Source organism: Rana temporaria, chromosome 3 (assembly GCF_905171775.1).
Source record: "Rana temporaria chromosome 3, aRanTem1.1, whole genome shotgun sequence".
In the NCBI taxonomy this organism is placed as follows: Eukaryota; Metazoa; Chordata; class Amphibia; order Anura; family Ranidae; genus Rana; species Rana temporaria.
The window spans coordinates 262653739-262669690 of NC_053491.1; the positions used below are offsets into that span (position 1 = coordinate 262653739).

At 45.6% G+C, this 15952-nt stretch overlaps 1 long non-coding RNA gene across 1 annotated transcript; it reads left to right on the forward strand.

The window, feature by feature from the left end:
- The first annotated feature begins 12754 nt into the window (after positions 1-12754).
- Positions 12755-13583, forward strand: LOC120930829. The gene is made up of 3 exons (XR_005747727.1): positions 12755-13017; positions 13118-13289; positions 13386-13583. It is a non-coding gene; the product is annotated as an uncharacterized LOC120930829 (long non-coding RNA).
- The last annotated feature ends 2369 nt before the right edge of the window (positions 13584-15952 follow it).

Below are 15952 nucleotides of genomic sequence, written 5' to 3' on the forward strand. Positions count from 1 at the left end.
TGTCACGTTTCCCCTTCTGGATGTGTACGTGCTCTTCTGTACGTCCTGGTGTTAACATTTTGACCTGACCAGTTGAAAAATACTCATCGCAAAGTGCATGAAACAGTTTGTTAGACTTTGTCTTTTGCATTCCTATATTTTTTTTTTTATGTCTTCTCTTTTTAGGATTGCGTTGTGTATCCATTGATTTTCCATCAGCTTTATATAGCTTATGTTGCCTATTTATAATGAAGAGCGGTTATTGCTATTCATTCTATCATACTTCAGTGTTGCTCCACACTTCAGTCTTCATTTCACAGCCCATTAATAAAACAGCACCATGGAGCCTTAAAAGGGAAAGGGCACACCCCCAATTCAGGCACAATTTATATGTAACATTATCACACTTGCAGACTGCCCACTGCCTTTTCACTGTGGCAGGGCGGCCCGCTGATTCATGTACGTGATCTGGACTTTCCAGGTAGGGGGCCAAGTGCCATCACATCTGTGCTGTGATTTGGTACAGTACAACCCGATCAGCAGGTCCTGGGTAATGATTTCGCGAATTGCAATAATAAAGGGTAATTGTGCTCTCAGGCAAGTCTCATGACCACTAAATCATAAATACACGTAAATACTTTCAATTAATATGACGCCTTGAAATTATTTGTGAAACTTATTAAACTGTCCATTAACTTGAAAATAACTATGCTCCCAGTAAAAGTAGTGAATGGATTTGCATCCAAAAAGTTCCAAATAAGGTGCTCCGTGTGCATGCAATTTTCCACTCCAAATACCACAACGTGGATATCCCCCACAGGGGTGTGCACTCACCTGCACCTATGGAACTCCTGGGCTTGTACTGTGGTGAGTCTACTAAGCTTTTATATGCTTGTAATTCATCCAAGATTGAAGATCCCTCTTGATGTATGTATCCAGTTCATAGGGAGAATAAAATCACAGGGATCGACATGCGTGATACCGTTTTATTTAAAACCACATACAAAAAGAGCATGCGTTCCACAAGGCGGAAGTGACAAGGTACGTAATCTTCACCACTTTATACTCCATCAAAACTGTTCATTGGATCGTGCCAGTGATGTGGTGTTTTATCCCATATGATATGTTGGCAGATTTCTTTATCGTAAGCCACGGGACACAGAGCCATTCTTTACATAATGCGTTAAGGGTCACCAGCGGTGGTTGGACACTGGCACAACCAATTGAAGACAGTTCCCCTCCATATAACCCCTCCCATCAGGGACACACCTCAGTTTTTTCAACAGTGTCTAAAGGTGTTGGGCGCGATAGGATGCTATAAAGAAAGCTCTGCCAAAGAAACCCTCTGGGGGTAAAAGAGCTATGCTTCTGGACCCATCCAAGACGCCTAAAGATTAAGCCAAAACTGGATGGGATCAGGGCCTCATGCACGAGGCGTCACCTGTAATGTCTCACTGCGGAGGACTGGGCTCTGAGGTCCAGCACTTTCGCTATTCGCTCAAAGTCCTGGTCAGAGTCTCTTACAAGGTCCAGGGGAGCGGTATCCTTTAAATAGGAACCCATATCCTTGAAGGTTGGCACACAATGCCCACCGTAAGGGGAGAAGATTGGTACTGTCTGATCTCAGCAGAAACCTGCGGTGTGGATAAGGTAAGAGTCCTAAAAATACATTTTAAGGACCTTTCCTATATTTTAAGTAAAGTGTCTTCTCTAATGCCGCCACTGGGGGGAGTAAAGAGTTGAGTTTGAAAGACTCACCATGCTTGGCAGTGTCGGCTCCTTCGGACAGGTTACACTCTTCCTGCTACAGAGCTCAGCTTCAGACGTTTTCTCTCCTTCCCCCCTCTGGAACGGCAGGCAAGCACAAAAAATTATTTGTTTTAATGCACAAGTGTGTAAAGCAAGGAAAACCTTGCAGCTATAAGGGCGGAGCTTCCCTCACCCCAGGCCGCGCTCGCTTTGTTGGCGGGGGGGGGGCGTGTGCACGGGAACACGTGCGCACAAGGAAACTGTGCCAAATGCAAAACACACTGCATAGGCCAGAAAACTCTCTTTTAACAGCATTACAGGAAGGTAAGCCCCAAGTGGTTGAGCTGGGTACTACAGGCAAGACACTCACTTAGAAACTGTGTGTTTGAAGTTGCATACTTTATGTAGATGGCTAAACTGAGCACAGTAGTATATGCTTTGAGGTACCTTGTCTTTGCTTATGCAGTATGACCAGGACTAAAAATAAAAAAGCACCGCCACTTGAGACGGAAGTTTCCAACAGGGCTGGCTCAGTACCCTCCTCACCGGTGTTAATTGACACACCTATATAGGATGAGCCATTACCGCTACAGGTATAGCGACTTCTCCGGTAAAGCCTGAGCCTGCAGATGTCACTGAGGACACTTTAGCAGTAGCCCTAGGCAATTTAAAAAGGGGAATCGCTACACTAATCGCTAAATTCTCGAAGAAGGATAAAAAACGAGACAGATCTCCTTCTGTGGTAAGATCTCCTTTCAGAAAATAATGCTTCACCTGCAGAGGATGAGGAGTCTGAAGAATAAGGGAGATCAGAGGAGCCTTTCTCTGCATCCCAGATCTGAAATGGCAGGTGCAAGGTTACACTGAAATAGTGCATTCCACATTCAAGTTGCCCTCCTTGGCGTTAACTGAATCGCCCGTCTCCCCCCCCTGGGTTAAAATCCCAGCAGGGTACATGTTCTTTCCTGGTTCACCCGTTACTAGAAGGGCTAATGTACGCAGACAAGCATTTCTCACCTAAGAAGTTTGATATTCTTTATCCTATGGAGAAGTTTTCCAAGAAATGGAGCCTGTCTTCGGTAGACGCAGAGATTTCTTGTATAAATAAAAACCTGACCTGCCCGGTGGATAATGCACAAGTGTGTAAAGATCCATCGGAAAAGAAATTGCAATCCTTAATAAAATCCTCATTTCTTTTGGGCGGTTCAGTTACCCAACCTGCTGTAGCAGCAGTCGGTATGTGTCAGGTTATCAAGCAACAGGTAAAACAGGGGCTAAAGGAGTTGCCTCCGGAACAAGCCAAATTTGGGATAATTTACCTAAGACTTATGTTTTACAATGGATGCTATGAGAGACTCTGCTCTGCAATCATCGCGCATACACTCCAGTTGGTGCATATGCGCAGAGTTCTTTGGTTAAAGCTCCATGCAAAAAAGCTTCTGGCCAGTTTCCCATTCCATGGCGAACGCCTCTTTGGGGACGACCTGGAAGGGTATATCCAGAAGATATCAAGTGGTAAAACCACTCTTTTATCTGAGAAAAAGAAAAACAAGCGACCTTGTGTTAAACGTTCTTTCCCCAGTTCTGGGAAAACCTGCCTCCAGCCAGTGGCAACAGACTTTTTAGTCAGCCACAAGAGCCAAAGGAAATCAGGCTCAGAAAGACAAGAAGCCATGGGGTCCAAGGGCTAACAAGCAAGACCCCAAAGCCTCTCTGTGAAGGGCTGCCCCCGCTCGACCCAGTGGGGGGACGGCTCTGTCAGTTTTCAGCGGCATGGCAGACAGAAATCCAGGACAAGTGTATAGTATCCTCCAGGGTACAAACTGGAATTTCAAGAGATCCCATCTTCCCAGTTCTGAGGTTCAAGACTCTCCAAAGATCCACAAAAAAGAGGATCCTTCTAGGGTTTGGATCACTTGCTGTCTCAAGGGGTATTTACAGAAGTACCCCAAAAAGAGCAAGGTTCAGGTTTTATCCAAACCTCTTTGTGATCCCAAAACCAAATGGAGACGTCTGACCCATCCTGGATCTAAAGATCTCTAAATCGATTTCTAAACATTCGCCATCGTCGAATGGAAACGATTCGATCTGTGGTCACCACCCTACAAGGTGGAGAATTCAGGGCGACTTCAAGGACGCATATATATCTTCTTTCAAAGACCACTGGCATCTCATTCCCTAGTGCGGGCATTCTTTCAAGGGGTACTGTGGATTAAACTGCCAGTCAAGTCTCCCTTGCGCCCATGGGATCTAAATTTAGCATCGTCAGTGTTGCAGAAGCAACCTTTTGAACCAGATTCGCCAGATTCCGTTGATCCTTTTTAAGCAGGAAATTGGCCTTGTGGTTGCGATCTCTTCGGCTAGTATAAGAGTATCTGAATAAGCAGCTTTTTCTTCCAAAAGCCTTATTTAATTTGTCACAAAGACAAAATTGTACTACGACCAGCCTGCCTTTTTACCTAAGGTGGTGTCGACTTTTTTCAAGACATTGTTCTGCCTTCTTTTTCCGGATCCGCGGATAGCGGAGGAAAAATTATTGCACTCTCTCTGGATCTAGTGAGAGCAGTAAAGGTGTATCTGCAGTCAACCGCTCAGATACGTAAAACAAATGTTTTGTTTATTTTGCCAAATGGACCCTGGAAGGGCCAAGTGGCATCGAGATCCACCATTTCCAAGTGGATTCGACAATTATTCAAGCTTATGGTTTAAAGAACAGGACAACTCCTTTTTCTGTTAAGATCCACTCTACCAGAGCGATAAGTGCTTCATGGGCAGTGCATCACCAGGCTTCGATGACTCAGATCTGTAAAGCTGCAACTTGATCTTCAGTCCACACATTTTCCAGATTCTATAAAATAGATGTGAAAGGACATGAGGATGCCGCCTTTGGGGCGAAGTGTGCTGCAGGCAGCGGTATAGGGCTTCTTGTCTGCAAGCGGCCTGTTTGATCTGTGTTTCCCACCCTTCATATTGTGCATTGCTCTAGGACGTCCTATTATGTAAAGAATGGCTTTGTGTCCCGTGGTATATGATAAAGAATGGAGTACACCACGGGACACTGAAGTCTCCCCCTTTTTATGGGAACCTTATTGCTTGCTACAAAACTGAGGTGCGTCCCTGATGGGAGGGGTTATATGGAGGGGAACTGTCTTCAATTGGTTGTGCCAGTGTCCAACCACCGCTGGTGACCCTTAACCCATTATGTAAAGAATGGCTCTGTTTCCCGTGGTGTACTCCAAGAAAATGATTTTACAGGTAGGCTGTTATAAAAATCCCTTTTTTTAAACATATTACAACTGTTATATTTCTTGCATATTTCATATATTGTCAAAACTAATTTCAATGAATAAAATAAATTGTGGCAAACCAGTATATTACACAAGTCACTCTCCTATTACTGTTAAGCCATGTGTCCTACTCATAGTATTACAGACTATATTGGAACAAAGAGGAGACTTGCATAGCATATTTTATACATTTTTAGCTATTGTGGGGGGGTGTTTCTAAAGTGAAAAAGGATTTATATTCTAAGGACATGTTACAGATATAGGCATGCACTGAAGTGGGAACTGCATCCCTACCATCCAAGGGCCACCCTCCATTAGTATTCTACCAACAAACAATTTAAATCAATATCGGTGTTTAATCCTTGGGGGGTTAGGGGTGTCTAACTGGAATATTAATCGTGTTTCGTTATACGAAACCTCTTTTCCCTCCCCGTCTTTCAGGACAGCTACATTGAGACCTTGGCTCCTCCTCTTCCTTTGGAAACACTGCGCCAGCCCATATATTTCCACCTCCCCCTGTTAGACCTCAGTTATTTGTGTTTTCTCTGGTGGAGACACTGCACTGGGACCAGGCCTAATCAGTCAGGGAGACTAGGGGCTAAATTTGGAAGTCCTGCAAGGGAGGCAGGGGCTCTCCCAGGACGGTGGTATGGTACATAATGGCCTAATTTGCTTGCCTCCTCAGCTTCGCTGAGCGCAGGTGGAAGACAGGGGGCCCCTCTATCATAGCCACAGGGCTGTAGCAAGGGAGGCAGTTCCGTTCCCCCTGTACACAGTGCAGGCCGCAGATTGTAACCAGGCGGGCTGGACAGTGGGTAAAGTCATATCCAGCGGGGGGGGGGGGGATGCTTCCCTTTGACCTGCAACTTCGGGTTCAGGTCGCGGGGCTGATAAGGGGACTGGCAAAAGGCTGGAGAGTAGTCTGAGACACAGCACAGGCAGTGTGAAGACTCCACAGGCAGCACCATCAGCGGTTATGTCAGAAGTGGATGCTCAGACAGCACACAGCGAATCCAGCTCCAGCCATCCGAAGGTAAGAGCACCCTGGGGAAGGGTCCTCTTAATCTTGGATTTCCCTCCCCATGATGGTTCCTGTAGTGGGGGGGGGGGGAACCCCTATAGGTGGTCGGGGGGAAACCAAGTGCCTTATTTTGTAGAAGGGGCTAGGTACTTCCCAGGGTTGTATCACTGATGTTCTACTGTTGTATTTGTGTGTGGTGTATGTATTTCAGAAAGCTACTGAGAAAACAAAAGCTGCACATAGCTCTAAGACAGGGCGCTTCTTGTAGGGACACCCTAGGGGAGTCTTGGGGGGGGGGGGGGGGAGTATTGTGTAAGGGCTGTAATGATGCACTGATTAGCTGTTTATTTCCCACTGTATGCTGTTTTTGTAGTGCATTTTCTTTTTACCCAATAAAGGGCATGTCTTTTTTAGACTTGAGTGCGGCTGTCCATATACGTTCCTTCCTTTGCAGTGATGCACTGATTGGTGAAAGGGCATCAGAGCAGGAGTCAGGGTTAGTGGCATCGGTTAAGGAGTTGTCCTCAACCTTTCAATCTTTTAAAAAAAATTGTTAAAGGTTTATGGGGGCTCTGACAGACATTATGGACGAGAATAGATTCCCTTCTGAAAAAGACCTGGGAATCAACTCTAGGTAATTTGAAACCAGAAATGGCAGTCACGGTGGTGGCTGGCAACCTTGAGCACTGGCTTACGCAGATTCAAGCTCACATCAAGGCAGGTACGGCCAAAGAGACCATTTTGTCATCCTTTGACTATATTGCAAGGAGTAGCATATATAGTGGATGCCTCCGCAGAGTCGGTTTGCATGTCAGCCAGAAATGCTGCACTAGCCAACTCGGCCAGAAGGGCCCTCTGGCTCAAAACTTGGCCAGGCGACAATGTCTCCAAGGTTAAATTATGTGGCATTCCACTGACTGGGGATCTTCTGTTTGACCCGGGGCTGGAAGCAGTATTAGACCGCACAGCGGATAAGAAAAAGGCATTCTCGGTGAAACAAAAGCCCCCAACTCAGACTAAGAAGGGGTTTTGTCCGCAAAAAAGAGGAGGACCCCCAAGCCAGAGGGGAAAAGGAAGACTTTGGGCCAAAGAGGTAAGGGCAAAGGAGGGGCGATTTTTCGCCCTCCTGAACAGCCCAGAAAAGGCCAATGACCCGCCGGTCACAGTGGGGGGGGGGGAAGACTGGGGGCCTTCCTTCCACAGTGGGAAGCAATTTCCCCCAATCAGCTTATCCTGGGGATCGAGGGGGGGGAACTACCTGGAGTTTACAGAACCCTAGTCTTACATCTGGGAAGAAGTGTGACAAAAGCAGAGGCCCTACTGAGGGCATTAAAGGAACTAGAGCAGTGGTTCTCAACCTGGGGGTCGGGACCCCCTCAGGGGTCGAATGGCAATTTGCCAGGGGTCACGATTCCTGGGCTGTTCCTGAAGCCTGCACTACTCTCCCAGCCTTTTCGCGTCCATCCAGCAGGGCTGTCTCCCTGGAGCTTATGGAAGCCCAGCTGGGCTGTTCCTGGAGCACTCGGCCTCTTCACAATCTGTTCCCGGCATGGGTGGGGGGCAGAGACGAGTGGTCAGCTGACTGGTGAGGAATGTGAAGTGAAAAGGGCTGGAGAAGACCCCCATCTTCTGATTTCGGCATAGGTGTCACTGCTGTGAGACACCACAGAGCTGGAGACACAGTGAAGCCTGAGACACAGTGAGTAACACTACCTATGTTTAGAGATGCCATTAAAAGTCCCCTACAGTTCTCAGATGACCTTGATCAAGAGCACCCAAGTTGGCTGATCAGAACTACCCCTAGCACTGCCACTAATCCCAACTCCCCGCCAGCACTGCCACTAATACCATACCACCCATCAAGGAGTAATAGAAGGAATAAAAATAAAGAATACATGGAAGGGAGAGAAAAAGAGGGGGAGGAACAAAGAAAAAGGGAGAGAAAGAATAAGAGAACAAGAAAGACGGTTAGAGAGGGATGGAAAAGAAAAGAAATTTAGATAGAGAGATAAAGGCAAAGAAAAGAGAACATAGAGAGTGGTACACCCTAAAATGTACCATAAGGAGTTTTAATACTGTACGAGTAGTATGGACTCTGGTATCACTAAATGTCCATGGGTTAGGGGCGCTAATTACTTGTCTTGCCTTGGGTGCTGACAACCCATGCTATGAAAATATTTTTACTGTTAGAGGTCCCCACAACTTGGGAAATTTTATGAAGGGGTCACAGGACTAGAAAGGTTGAGAAACTCTGAACTAGAGGAACAGAACGTGGTTTACAGAGTTCCAAAAGGGGAGGAAGGGAGGGTCTTCTATTCACACAATTTCGTGATGAAAAAGCCTTCAGGAAGTTAGACTGATCCTAAACCTGAAACCTCTGAACCAATCGATTGCCTACAAAAGGTTCCAGGCGGAATCTAAATTTACAGTCGGAACGCTACTACCCCAGAACTGTTATTTGGTGTCATTGGATCTGAAGGATGCTTACCTCCACTTCCCTATTGCAGAAACTTTTCAAAAAGTTCCTGCGCCTGACAGTAAATGTAGAGGGGGAAACTATTCATCTGCAGTTTCAAGCACTGCCATTTGACCTATCCTCGTCACCCCTAATATTTACAAAGATGGCCTTTTTTGCGGGGAGTGTCAATCATCGCATATCTGGATGATTTACTCCTCTTTGCAGTATCTCCAGATCAGCTAATCGGGGACCTGGAACTTACAAAGGAAACCCTGACAGGCCTGGCTGCTGAATCTGGAAAAGCACTGCTTGATTCCAGCCCAGTGAATCATCTATCTGGGGTACCTGCTGGACTCAACCCAGCTGAGAGTTTTTCTCCCAGCAGAGAAGAAACTGAAGGTGGACAAACAAGTGGCATCTCTCCAAAACAACCAGCAGGTCTCAATAAGAGCAGTTATGTCAACCCTGGGGTTACTGACCTCTGCCATCCCTGCAGTCCAATGGGCTGGCCTACACTTCTGTCCCCTACAGGCCTTTGTTCTAAAAGTGTGGGATCACAGCCAGGAGTTTTGGACACCTTATTTTTAGTTCCTCCTTGGGTAGAAAGATCCCTCTGTGGTGGAGGAAGCTGATAAATCTCACAGGGGCATCTGTGGCTCATTCCAGTGTCCAGGGTGATTACCACAGATGCAAGTGGCAGAGGCTGGGGAGCACACTTGGGATTTTCGGCTGGCACAGGGAACGTGGAAGAATGAGGAACCCAGGTGGTCATCCAACTGGAAAGAACTAAAAGTGGTCGGATTGGCACTCAAAGCCTTCAGAGGGGAACTTCTGGGCCACCATATCCAGGTGCGTTTAGACAACTCCTCGGTCGTTGCTTATATAAACAAGCAGGGCGGCACGAGGAGAGGAGTCCTGTTGTGCCTAGCAACAGGGATCCTGAGCTGGGTGGAAGCCAACGCACTTTCCCTATTAGCAGTGTTCCTAAAGGGGGGAAGAGAACGTAGTGGTGGACTTCCTCAGCCAAAGGCAGCTGAGAGAGGGCGATTGGGTCCTCAACCAGGAGGTATTCGACCTTATAGCCAAGAGATGGGGGGGGGGGGCCCAGAGGTGGACCTATTTGCTTCAAGGAGCAATGCAAACACCCCATGTTTTTTCTCACTAAACAGATGGAAAAACGCTCTAGGGGTAGATGCGCTAACACAGAGCTGGCACTTCAAGAGTTGCTACGTCTTCCCAGCTCCCGTTCTACTTCCGACTGTGCTAAGAATTTCAGTTGGAAAACACCTCTCTAATCTTAGTGGCTCCACACTGGCCTAAAAGAGTCCCCTGTCACCAACCGCTGGAACTTAACGGCCTGGCTACTGAAGAGGAAGTACTAAAAACCGAGAGTTTTTCTGAACAACTGGTAGTCACCCTCCTCAATAGCAAGGAGGAGGAGATGCGCCAAATCTACCAAAAGGTTTGGGGTCGCTTTAGAGAGTGGTGTTGGGGAAACTCCTTTAAGGTGCAAAGCCCTATAGCAGTCCTGGAGTTCTTACAATGCGGGGCAGATAAGGGGCTATCCATCAGTACCCTTAAAAGCCAGGTCTCCGCTCTTTGGAGAAATCTTTGGCCACCAACCCCTGGGTGGTCAGATTCTTCAAGGCTCTATCAAGACAGAGACCAGTGCAGGGCCCACCCTTCCCTAAGTGGGACCTATCGCTGGTCTTACAGGCCCTAACGGAGCCACCATTTGAGCCCTTAGAAAACTGTGGACTAAAATAACTTATTTTCAAAACCGTCTTTTTGGTTGCAGTGACCACTGCTAGGGTTAGCGAAATAGAGGCTTTATCGGTTAGACCCCTCTATTTGTGTCATTTTTCAGATCAGGTAGTTTTCAGAACCGATCCGGATTTTCTACCTAAAGTGGCTTCAAAATACCATAGAAGCCAGGAGGTAATTTTACCTACTTTTTACCCTAATCCCTCAGGAGGGAATTTAGGTTTCATACCTTAGACATAAGGAGGTGTAGCCTACGATACTCGGAGCTGACGAAGACTGTGAGAAAGTCACTCTGTTTTATTTGGCAGGGCAAAAAAGGGGCAGAAGGTGTCTAGACGCACCATTGCCAGATGGCTCAGGATAACCATTGGCCAGGCTTATAAGCTGGCCGGTGAAAGAGGTTCCTATGGGAAATAAAGCACACACTACCAGAGCTATGGCATCTTCGCAGGCGGAAAGAGCTTGCGCAACGCCAGAGCAAATTTGCAAGGCAGCAATGTGGTCCAGTTTTACCACATTTTGTAAGGCATTACAGAGTGGACCTGGTGTCGGCAAATGAGCAAGCCTTTGGAAAGTTGTCCTGCCCTAAGTGGCAAGTGCTCGTCTATCCTCTCAATGTGGCTGTCCTGAAAGACGTGGAGGGAAAATTAGAGTTGCGCTTACCGGTAACATCTTTTCCAGTGGTCTTTCAGGACAGCCCTAGTTACCCACCCAATTTTTTGGGGGGTCTTGAGGACCTAAACGCAGGCACGATAGTAATGTGTGATGGTATGTTATTAATGTGTTCTTGTGTCTCCCCAGCTGACCGGAGGTGCTTTTGAAAAAACGGCAGGACTAAGAGATAGGCTACTACTTAGAGGCTATTCCAAGAAAAACTTAAAAAGATCCTTTCAACGTGCTAATGGGCACCTTCGGTCACTCCTTTTGACTCAGACAGGAAAGAAATCCTCCGATAACAATGAGGCTGTTAGGATAATTACAAAATACCACTCCCAACATCAACTAACTAGAGACATTTTGAAACGATTTTGGCATCTGCTTTTGATCGATCCCCAATTAGGACCTTTCGTACCAAAGGAACCTGCGATTACATATCGCCGAGCTCAGTCACTCAGGGACCACCTTGTGACCAGTGAGTTTAAAGGCACCTTTAGGTGTGACCCATGCAAGAGGAAAGGCACCTTCACTTGTGGAGGATGCTCCATTTGCCGTTATATTAACTCCGATCGGCAAATTGTTCTACCCAATGGCCAACTCCATAAACCCAGACACTACGCCAATTGCAAAACCTTTGGCGTAGTGTATTTGCTAACTTGCCATTGCAAGAGGTTTTATGTGGGTAAGACCAAACTACCCTAACATAAACGGGCATCCCGTCACCTGCATGCCATGCGTACGGCCAATCCTGATTTACCCCTTGGGCGTCATATTCTGACCGAACACGATGGACACTTTCTGGGGGTCAAATTTTTGATCCTTGATAGAGTCCATCCTAACCCCAGAGGGGGGGATTGGAACAAAATCCTCTTACAGCTCGAAACCCGTTGGATCGCTGAGCTAGAGGCCAATCACCCTCCTGGTCTTAACGAGCAGATCAGTTTTAGGCCCTTTTTGGAGGGCTTTTCATCTGGGGGGTGCGAGAAAGATTGATACGATACTGTGTTGTTTGGTATTTTTGCCTTTTGTATTTCATGTTTCTTGTCCAATTGACTTTTTTGTTTTCATCGTTGTGTAAACATTGATGATTTATGTAATCATTATTATGTCCCTGTATCCCCTGCGCATTCCCCTTTTTAGGGACTTCCCACAGGCTCAGAATTGTTGTCCGTGCGGTGTTTGTTTCACTATATATAGCTGGGCGCACGTAAGCCGTCCCCCTTTTGAGGGACGGCTTCCCCAGACCTGGTCCCTTCGCACCTTTTAGGTGTCGTTTGACCTAGGGTCTATACCTGCGCCCATAACAGGGATTTGTAAACTGCAGGGGTTTCATTCCTTTTACCCCTGGCTTTCTTGCATGTCCCTGGATCTCCTTTTGGCCCTTTGTCCATATACTTACTACTTTAATACCTTTACCTCGTTTGTGTCCTTGGCCTGGTATACATTGAACAATGTCCCCTCCTTATTTAAATGGCCTTATCATTTTCCTATTATATATTTTATGTCTGGTGTCCTTCCCAGCAGCTTTTTTTTTTTTTTTGCCGTTTTTTACAACCAATAATCATTTCCCAGTTTAACCTTCACTGCTGACACCTTCTCCACAGTCTTTGTCTCCGCACCGCCCCTTCCCTTTACATTAGCCTACTCCCATTTACTTCCTGTCCCACTCTCCTTTCCGTGTCAGGTGATTGACTGTCACCTGACAGGCCTTCTCAGTCTTTTCCCCATGCTGTCTGTTTACTACTGCCCACTTCCACACTACCGGCCTATTATGGCTCGCCTGGTCTCTCCGACCACGCCCGCCGTACCTAGGCCCGCCCCCTTACCTCCCTATATAAACCTCTAGCCGTCCAAACAATGTCAGACATTGCTGGACGGCAGAGGTACTAGTGACATGTCTGGTGGCCACACTGAGCGCTTGTCTCTTGTAAGTACTCCCTTACTCTGGATCCTTTTATTTATCACCTTTTGCATTGGTTCCCTCCTTCCTTATCTAATGCCTGTTTCTATTGCCATCCATTGTATTCACAGATTGGAGCTCTGCTAGCCCTCTACTGACACCTCTGGCCAAATTTAATATGACACATTTCTGCTAACCTCAGGTATGCAGTTATTTAATTATTATTTTTTTGACATATTTTTCTACATATGGTTAGGTATTTCATTACATGTATATTTATCCTGTCCCTTTTTTATGGACAGGTTTTTACATTATCATATGTTACTTTGTGACTATATGGGCCTGAGGTCTTGCTATATGTGATTCTGCACCGCCGGCTTCCTTCCTCTTAATTTCATACAGAGGAGTCTTTCTGCGTCTTGATAGTGGTGTCCTTTCTCTGGGGTGTGCAGGGTTGATTAAACGCTGTGATTGGTATGTGTGTGTTTTTATCTGCACCTTTTGATGTATTTATTGCCATTTTTCTATTTTGTAACACTTGCAACATATATGCTTTCTTTGTTTTTTTAGAAAAGTGGTTCTTATACTCGTTGACTACATATACTTCGGCCCCTGATGAAGGGTAATCCGAAACGCGTAGGGCCGTGTATGTCTTCATGGACCTTGCTTTTCAATGACACCTAACCATGTATTGTTTTTAAATAATTCTATGTGATATATGTGTACAATTTCCATTTTTGAATATTAAATTATCTATTTTTTGGATTACTGTGATTACTGTATACCTTTGTTGCCTTTAAAGCCCCATTTAGGGGGTCCCTCCACTTTTTCCTTTTTTTTGAAAAAACTGAGGTCTGGTAGGGGGAGGTGAAAATTTATGGGCTGGCGCAATGTTTCCAAAGGAAGAGGAGGAGCCAAGGTCCCTCAATGTGGCTGTTCTGAAAGACTACTGGAAAAAATGTTACCGGTAAGCATAACTTTTTTTTTTTATGTTGAAACCTCTCCAATGTTTATGAATTCTATCGATATTAAAAAAAAAGTGGGTAAAGATTAATCTTTATGGTGAATCTATACAAAAAAGGCCTGGAATACGCTATGCTTGAGGTAACCCTTGCAAATGTTCTTCATGTGGCCTTTTACCCTCACTGATAGTGTACGGATGGTCCTGTCCACATAGTGGAGCCCACATGGGCATTGCAATACATAGGTGACACTCGTGGATTGACAAGATATGATTTTGTCAATTTTAAATCTCTGTCCTGTAGAACCAGACAAAAACTCTGACCGCATTCCGGTGGAGTCTCTGCTAGTTCTGCATGCTAGACACCTTTATCTAAAAAAAAAATTGTATCCATGAAAGTGGTATTTCGCCGGGAGGAGGGAATGTTTTAACTAATCTATGATTCAGATTTGGAGCTTTTCTGTACACACTCAGGGAATTCATGTTGTGGGTTACATTTAAGATCACCTTTTTAAGGCCCATTTCTCCCTTTCTCTGTCGTCCAACATCCAGCAGACATTTCAGACCCAGTCGGTTAAATGCTCCATCTGAGGAAGTTGTTGCTGGGCTCCTAGCACATATTGGGGTACCTGAGCCTGACACTAGGCACAGCCCTGTCCAGGGCCCCTCCTGCTTTGCACAAAAGTTTTTCCCTTTTTTCTTCTCATGCCTGGGCCACTTTATGCCTGCATTGAGGGTCTTGTGCCTCATGATTGCCTCTTTCAAGGCAGTGCCCAATGCCCATTTTTACTCCAGACCATTGCAACTCAACATGCTGGTTTGTACTTTGAGTGTTTTTTTTTTTTATCCCTTTGGTTTAAATGAATAAATATATACAGTGAGCACTACTAGTTGCTTTTTGACACTCTTGTTGCTGTGGCTTGTGGAGAATGTTGGTTGAAAGAGCAATAGTCGATAGATTGGAATAATGTACCTATTATGATAAATGTTACTTCTGAGGGTCCAGTACAGAGGTGAGCACCTTCACATGCCACTGGGTGGAGTGTAAGTCGCACGTTTTGTGGAACAGCGGAGCACGTTCAGACAATTGCTGGCACAGTTCATAACTCAAGATTTTTCTTGGACTATTTTTTTTTCCATCTAATTTATATGATGTGTTTTGCCTTTTATCACATCTGCCTCTGAATATGGGGAGTAGCCGACTAATTTCTAAAATTCACCTGAAAGTTTTTCATAGTTTTACAAGTACATGATTTAGTTGTTGGGGTAGCACTACACTATTTTTTTTCATTACGTTCTTCCCTTTCACCCCAACCACGATATCATCCTTCCTTATTTACTGTAGGTCCTGATCAAAACATCCCAAGAAAATTTCTCTTCACTGTATTGGCATGGTTTGTGAGAGTCTAACTCTCTGGTACTCCCTGTTTTAGGCTATTGGATTCCTCTTTGTACTTCGAGGGTTACTGTAGAGGCCTTTCTGCTTATTGTTCCACTATTGCTATGTGGATGAGACAATTTATCATTAAAGCCTACGATCTGAAGGATCTGTAATGCTTCTTGGACTTTTCAGCACAATGCATATGTTTCTCAGATTTGCAAAGCTGGCACCTTGTCTTCTGTTAACACATTTGGTAATCCCTTCCTGACGCCCCCCAGCTCTTTAAAAGAAACCAAATGCCAAGAAGCAGAGATGGGCATTCTGATCATGTGATTGGATGTCTCAGTGGTCATATGAAGAAGATTTTCACCGCTCCAGGTGAGCCCTATAGACAATGGGGGACGGTCGGATTACCAAGATGCTGGCAATGCACGTAGCAGTAGCAATAGGAGGAAGGAGATGGACAGCCGCACTCCGAAATAACTTTTCAAAAAAGTTGTCTCTTATTTTCAAGCAGGAACATGCATAATCACCACAACCCATAAACCAGGACAGCCGACTAGTTTCGCAATCATGGCTTAAGCACTAGCAAGAGTGCGAAACTAGTTATTTCGGAGTGCGGCTGTCCATCTCCTTCCTCCTATTGCTACCTCAGTGGTCATATGGTCAGCTCCCAATCACAAGTGTGCATCAGGAGCTTCCTGTGACATTTTGGTTACTGTTTAGTGAGTGCACTATTGGCATAGAAAAATAGTTTCCTATGACCGCATATATGCGGCCACTTGGTGTCAAAGT